The sequence below is a fragment of the Enhydra lutris genome, unplaced genomic scaffold (assembly GCF_002288905.1).
Source record: "Enhydra lutris kenyoni isolate GAN:26980312 unplaced genomic scaffold, ASM228890v2 scaffoldscaffold24, whole genome shotgun sequence".
Lineage (NCBI taxonomy): Eukaryota > Metazoa > Chordata > Mammalia > Carnivora > Mustelidae > Enhydra > Enhydra lutris.
The window spans coordinates 14,952,146-14,959,774 of record NW_019154108.1 but is presented as its reverse complement, the minus strand read 5'-3'; the positions used below and the strand labels follow the sequence as shown (position 1 = coordinate 14,959,774).

Genomic DNA, 7,629 nt, shown 5'->3' with positions numbered 1-7,629 from the left:
GTGTGTGTGTGTGTGTGTGTGTGTGTGTGTGTGTGTGTGTGTGTGTGTGCATGCGCGCGCATGAGCATATGCACGTGTTTGTGTTTTCACACATGCACGTGTATTGGCTTGTGGTGTGAAACGGCGAGGAGACAAACTTTCCCTTTTAAGGTTATCTTCGTCGAGTCAGAGTTTTAGCCTTGGCCCCCCCCCCTCCCCTGTTGGGTTGTTTCCATTTTGCACAGTTGCAGGACCCTTGGCTTTGTACTCTGCTTGACAACGCAGAGTTTTAATGGACTGTCAACTTGAACGTTCGTTAAGCATAAAGCATTCAGAGGGTGCATGGGTCAGGCGGCAAACACGTTATTATACGTGAATAATCATCAACTGAAATCTTCTCAAGGGTTTTGAGGATAGAGGGACAGAGGGAGGCAGGCATTCAGGTTTATCTGGTCGCAGGCCTGCGGGCGGTCCTGTTTATCTGGTCCTGGCTGGCAGAGAAGGGGTGGGCCACCCTGCCCAGTATCTGGATTTACAGTGGTGCACACCCTTTGGAATGGATGGAATGTGCCCTTTCTCTCTTGCTGGTATCTCTGTCAATCTCAGTGTTAAAATTATGTTCCTTTGCTGTTCTGTACCCGAGAATTCTAGGACAGCCTGTCCTCTGTCACCTCTTTCTTGTCTTTTATAGTAAAGAAACTTGTACATTTATTTCTTACTCGTCCCATGTAACGTCAACCAGAGAGCAGTGGTACTGCTTTAGTACGTCCTGCACTGTCCTGGGAGAGCTAGGTTCTAGTACCTTCTAGCAAGATTCTTCCGATGTGGCTGATTGTGAAGGAAGTTTTCTAGTGAGGAAACACGTTCCATCCTTCGTAATAACAGCAACAACCCGGCTTTCTCTCTCTTGCTCTCCCCCCAGAGTAGCTGCTGGAAAGCCTTCGCAGACTGAAGAATGTAAGGATAGTATTGACATGCTCCCCTCTCTCTTGTCACATCTGTATGGACCACGCACACGGGAAGGGAGAAGCTGGGGTGACAGACCTTGACCTGCAGAGAAGGGAGAGGCAGACAGGAGCTGCCAGATAATAACAGTGGTAAGGCAGGTCGATAGTTACAGCTTACAGAATGCTTTCACTAACCTATTTTTAACTATGAGAGAGCATTTTCTTTCTCAGATCTCCTTGAGCAGTGGGGGTAAAAGGAGTAATGCACGGGTGATACGTGCCAATCACACCGCTCCCCGGGTGGTACTAAGTGTGCTAGCAACAGAATGAAGTCCAGATCCCTTCTTTACGATCCATGACATAGAAGGACCTTGATTCAGCCAAGAGTCAGTAAAGATGGTGTGTGACACAGGATGAGCTGCAGTTTGCTTTTTAAAAAATTCTGCATTTGGAAATACATCTAAGGGCTGTTTGTACCCACTTCTGGCTGGAGCCTCTCCTTCTAGGTAGCAGCCTACCATTAGGGACCCTGCTCTCTCGATTTTACTTTGCTCCTCTGTGCATCGTACAATGCTGTTGGCTAGTTACTAGAATACACAGCTTGGTCCCCTTTCCCTCCACCCACCTCTGGAAATTGAAATTTCCCAGAGGCTGCTGCTCGGACAAAAAAAAAAACCAGATCTGAATTACCTTATGACTGTCCTGTCCTATGTTTTGACAGAAAAGCTCCTCGTGCCAGCGTCTGCCTCACTCCTGTGCTGTCGGATGCTGCAGTCGGATGGGGCGGGAGCCTGCTTGGTGATCAGAGCCTCTCCTTAGAGGCAGTGGGATCCCCCCAAATCACCAAGTAGTGGCATTTTTATTTTCATTTTTATTTTTGGACATCAGTGGAACCAGTGACTTGCCCACAAAGGCTGGGAATCAGATCCCACTCTCTGGCTCTCTGCGGCTCTGGTCTGTCGGGCCCTGCCCCCAAGAGCCATATGACCTTGGGCAAGTCATTCTCCTCCCTCCACACTGTTTCCTTCTCTAAAAACAAAAGGGTAGGACTTGGATTTTTGAAATCTTTCCCTTGTCAAATAGCTTAGGCTAAAGCACGCATGATGACGAATGACCCACAGATCTCTGTGGCTTCAGATAACCAGAGGCCTGTTTCTTGCCCACTTTCCGCATTCACTGTGTCCACTGCCTGCCTTCCTGGGAGCTCGGGCCAACGGAGGGGCAGTCCTACTTGGACTCTGCAGGTCTCAGGGCAAAGGGAAATAGGTAACTCGGAAGGCTCCTGCTCCCGGGGTGGCACTCCTTCCCTTTGACCCCAGAGCCTACTTGCAGAGTTGATGAGGTAGGGGGGCAGGTAGGGGGAGGATGGAGGAGGGAGGCTCCATGGGGAGCAAACATTTGGAGTAGTCGTCATGGCCGCCCCCTCTCCTGTCTCCACCATCCTTTGATTTATGCTGAGAACATGGAGCCCTTGAGCGCCATGACCAAAATCAACTCTTAAGGCTTTTTATACCTTCGTGGCTCTTCTCTGTTGGAGGCCCTTCTGCTGAACTGGCCTTGGAACGAATATTTCACTTGTGGGAGGGGTGGGAGAGACACCATAAAAGCAACACGTCCTCAGCGTCTGCGTTCCTCTCGCCTTCCTTGTGGTTCTGTGGTGGTACAGTCCATCCTTTTCGGAACACCACATGGAATGTCTCAATCTGAGAAGTAGTAACAGACCTGCAAATAGAGCCAAGTTGCATAAGTGCTGAGATAAATCCCCCATATATAAATGGAAAAGAGAGACTCGAACATCTGAGCGTACATCTGTAAATGTGGAGGATAATGATACAGGGTATAATTTTGAAAGAGTTCTTTGATACGACTGTCAGAAGCACTGAATGCTCTATTGATTTGACCTGGTGCGGCATTTTTTTCAGACTTCCTTTTCAGAATCTTAGGGGGAGGAAGGAACATGGAAAAGTCAGTTATTTTCTTGAGCTTGGTTGGAACTCTTCCAGACAGATGAGACATCCCAAGACTGGTTCCTATTAACTGTCAGTTTCCAGTTGTCATATTTAACAGCACCAACTATCAGGAAGCTTTTCTGTTTCCTGTAGAGAAACCTGAATTTTAATCTCTGTGGAGTAAAAACCAGACAAAAAATGTTAAAAATAGAAATTTTACCTTTACTCAACAAGCATAGTTACATTCACCAGTTGGTAGAGGGAGAGCAGAATCCTAACCTAAAACCTTATTCATTGGAGCCCAGCAGTCAGATGGACGACTTCCAGGTCTTTGAATAGGAAAAGTATTAAAAAGTTTTCCTTGTGAGCTTGGGTTTTCAAAGAGGATCTCTTTGGAAAGTTGGCAGTTACTTTCCTGGCATGAGGATTGGGGTGTGTGTGTGTGTGTGTGTGAGTGTGTGTGTATGTGTGTGTGTGTGTTTTCCCCTCCACCCAGAGCTATGACAGGGTGGAGTATGCTTCCACGAAATTACACGTTTCCAAAATAGAATTCACTGTTATATTTTACCACCGTTAGCACTGAATCTCTAATCAAAAATGAGCAAAAACCAAACATGCTAGAAATAGAATTTCAGCTCATATTCTCTAATTTAATCTTCATATAGGATAGAATTATTATACTTTACAAGAGCGCCTTTGAAGCAAAAACATGCCAAACAATTTCCAAAGTGTTCCAGATTTCATTCCCCTTTCTGCGATCTCCTGTCGTCATCTCCGCAGTGTCACGTGGTTGTCGTAGCATGTCATTAACGCTGTTGGGATTCTCCTGTAGTCTGGATGGCTTCCAGGAAAGAGCTCTTGCTTTCTTCAGTCCTCGGTTTTTTATCCCAGTACAAGCCTACGTCTGACCTGAATGACCAGGAGCGATCCTGGTGTTCCTTGCTGGTGGATTAGGACATCCCGTTGCCTAGAGCGGTGTAGATCTGTTATAAAACTCCCTCGTGTGTTACAGAGGTGATAGCTGTAGATGTAATTGGAATCAGCACAATAAGAGAGCTATAATCATTGTTTTGCTCGTTCCCATGGATTATATTCCCAGAGATATCAGCTGATCAGAGGCTCTAGCCATGGCAGGTAATGTTAGGGTTAACACCTTTTTAAAATGTTTGACTCCTTGGTTCTTAAAAATGGAGCCCTTAATAACATGCGCGAGAGAGAACCAGGACGTCAGGGGTTCAAGAGAGGACGACTATCCTCACAAGGCAGAGACTGTTGTAAACCTCTTCAAGATGTACCTCAGCATTAAACCAACTTCCGCATACAGGAAGTGCTTAATAAGTGTGAATATCCATGTTTCTTCTGAACTTGGAGAGCAGAAAATAAGTCAGAACTGCTCAAGAGGGCGCGCCTGGCTGGCTCAGTTGGTTACGCGGCTGACTCTTGATCTTGGCTCCTGTGATGATCTCAGGGTCCTAGGATCGAGGGGCTCTCTGCTCAGTGGGGAGTCTGTTTGAGGATACTCTCTTTCCCTCTGCCCCTCCCCCCTTCTCTAAATTAAATAAATAAATCTTTTTTAAAAAGTCCATTCAAGATGGCAAGGACTGGGCGCCTGGGTGGCTCAGTTGATTAAGCAACTGCCTTCGGCTCAGGTCATGATCCTGGAGTCCCGGGATCGAGTCCCACATTGGGCTCCCTGCTCAGTGGGGAGTCTGCTTCTCCCTCTGATCTCTCCCCTCTCATGCTCGCTCTCTTTCTCAAATAAATAAAATAAAATAAATCTTTTTTTTTTTTAAGATTTTATCCATTTACCTGACAGATCACAAGTAGGCAGAAAGGCAGACAGGGTGGGTGGGGAGCAGGCCCCCTGCTGAGCCGGTAGCCCACCGCGGGGCTCGATCCCAGGATCCTGAGATCACGACCCAAGCTGAAAAGCAGAGACTTTAATCCACTGAGCCACCTAGGCACCCCTAAAATAAAATAAATCTTAAAAAAAAAAAAAAAAAAGATGGCAAGGAGTGTATGGCATATAGAAGGGATTTGACATTGTAGGGTTAAGAGGAGTAGGTGAACTTTACCACTTTTTCCTACCTTGAAATTGGGTGTTCTGGTTGGTTGGTTGGTTTGTCTTTTTCAAGAATTCCGTTTGCACCTTTCTTCAGTAAACTTAGGATTCCTTCCTATCTCAAAATTCTGTGATTTTGTTGTTGTTGTTCGGTTGTTTTGTTTATTTAGTTTAGATATCCTTTCCCTTTTCTGAAGAAAGTCACAGCAGGATCCTCTGGTGATACGATGAAGTAACACTTCTTCATCTTTCTTTTCTTCTTCTCCCACTTTCCAAAGTATGGTCTTGAGACTCTAAGTGGCTGTTCTTCCAATGATCTATCAGTTTTCACAATGAACTCTTGACACTTACAAGATCTTTTGCTGACTTAGGGCCCCTTCCTTGCACCAGTTTCCACAAGGAGGCATTGTCCTTTCTAAGAACCAGCTAGGTTAGGAGCATGAAAGATCTTCCATAAAAGGCTCACGGGTAGTTCCCACTCTCCTGAAGGGAAAGTGACCTCACACGAATGAGTGGAGCTTTTACTCTTTCCTTGAAAATGGACCCAGAGGCCCAAGACAGGTGCCAGAGGAAAACCAAGAACCAGGCCAGGGAACAAGGAAAGAACATGGCAGACAGTGCTGAGGGGGAACCTTGAGGGGAGGGAACACAAGCAGGAAATGTGCTGTGCTACGTGGAAAGGGACGTAGGCTCCCGAAGCGCATGTTTCTCCTCCTAGTTCAGGTTTTACTGAGCTTTCTCCCAGGAGGTGAACCAATAGTGTGCATCAGATTATACTTTCAGACATAAATCTGTTATTTAAGTAAGGCTGTAAAAGCTGAGCTTTGCTCGTGATTGACAGGGGGCACAGTCCTTGAAGTGAAGGTGCTAATGTAAACCATTTCTGTTGGACTCTTGGAGCTCCAGATAAAACCATGGAACCTGAGATCCTTAACAGTCACCATGTGGCCAAGTTGCTCTCTGTCCCCCCCTTGGAATGGAAGAAAATCAGCACCTGTATTATGGGAGTGCGTGGGACTACACACTTCTGTAGTGTTAACTCACCTTGGGTGACACATTTGAAAGCGTTGAGCTTGAATACACCTGAGCTTGGGGACTTAACTTTAGTGATCAGGTGAAAAAAGGGAACCAGAAGAGAACACGAGACATATTTTAACGGAAGCAAACCAGATTTCTTGAGTCTTTGCTATTTTGACTTACTCTTGGTGTTTCTTTAAATTCATGCACAATTATTACTTCAGAATATTTTGTTTACTCTGATTATCTCCTATGACTGATAAAGAGAAAGGTTATGACTTCTGCTTTCCTTCCATGGAAGATGATTGCCCAAAGCCCCCCTCCCCACCCCCCTACCCCCTACAGGCCACGCCTTCAATTTCAGGGGGTCTTTAAAAGTATCCTGCCTAGTATTTCCTCCTTATTATTTGTTCATTTTCAGAAACAGCAACACTGCTCCTTCATTACCAGCAAAAGACTTTTGGCCACATGCTCTTATATATCAGGATTTAGAACCCAGGATGCCCCTAATCAGCTAAGGATAGAATAACTAGGTGAGACAGAGCCGTGTCCGCTGATCTCAGAGCACGGAGTGGGCACAAAACTTCTCTACACATACCAGGGACTTGTCTTTGAAAATCAACACAGATACTTATTATATACATTATAACTGGTTTAATCAATTGATAGGGACAGAAGTACAATTACTGATTCAGTAGTGGAGGCTACAAAATGATTATGGATAGTTTTAGGTGAAAGGTGGGGCAGGAGTAGGAAGAGCATGTCGTTTTTCTATTACATAGTAAGTTTTACTAAAAAGAATTTTTAAAAAACTCAGCATTGGTCCTTCTGATTAGAATATAGGTTTGTCCCACCAGAGACTGACATGGTCATCTGTACCCCTGTCCAGTTGACCCAAGAAGAGAGAGGAAGTAGAGACTCTACAGAGGGGTCAGAGACCCCGAGTCCTTCCCTCAGATAGACTTTGGGTTGCTATGTAATGACATCCATAATATCAAGGTAGAGATGACAATAATTAGCTCTCAGTGCTGACTGCCCCTCTCTAAAACAGAGTAGAGTTTTGGATCACTCTTGAGCTCCCTGGATTGCCATGTCCTAGTTTAGAAAAACTAGAGTTAACGGTTACCAGGAACAGAAAGGTTGTTAGCATTTGCCAAGAATTAATGCTAGGAAAAGTCTGGTCTAGAGGAGACTGTGTTTTAAGAGTGTGGTCAAAGAAAGGAGAGTCCTAGGAAGAAAGGTTTGGGGTGAGGAAATTTTAAATGCTCAGGTGACTCTAAGAGCCCAGCACACCGTCCTGGCTTCTGAGGACAGTGGTCCTCTCTGAGCCAGGACATTGCCCAAGGGCGCACTCTGTTTCTCTGCATCCGCTGGGTTGAGGGTGTACTTGGGTTGGATTTTTGTTGAGTCCCAGACCTGTGGGGTGAGCCTCGCTCTGAAGAGCTTTGTCCTCTCTGCTAGCAGAATGCCAGACTATTCGGCCTGTTTGCGATCCACCCCGCCAAACTGTTGAGTTTAGAAAACGGAGTGTTTCCAGAGTGGTTTTAGGAACGCGCGGCTGTTGGATGCAGGTTTGCCAGCTGTGATGCCCTGGGTGTCCAGGTGTGGAAGAGCATTTCCTTCCCGGTCTCTGTTAGGAAGAACTGGTCCTTATCGGGTGTTTCATCCAGGGGAC

General features: G+C 45.9%; 1 protein-coding gene across 3 annotated transcripts in view; it reads left to right on the top strand.

Annotated features, from left to right (window-relative positions):
* Window positions 1-7,629, top strand: part of LOC111150673 (protein tyrosine phosphatase, non-receptor type 14) — a 169,257-nt gene that overhangs the window by 112,167 nt on the left and 49,461 nt on the right. The window lies entirely within an intron of this gene.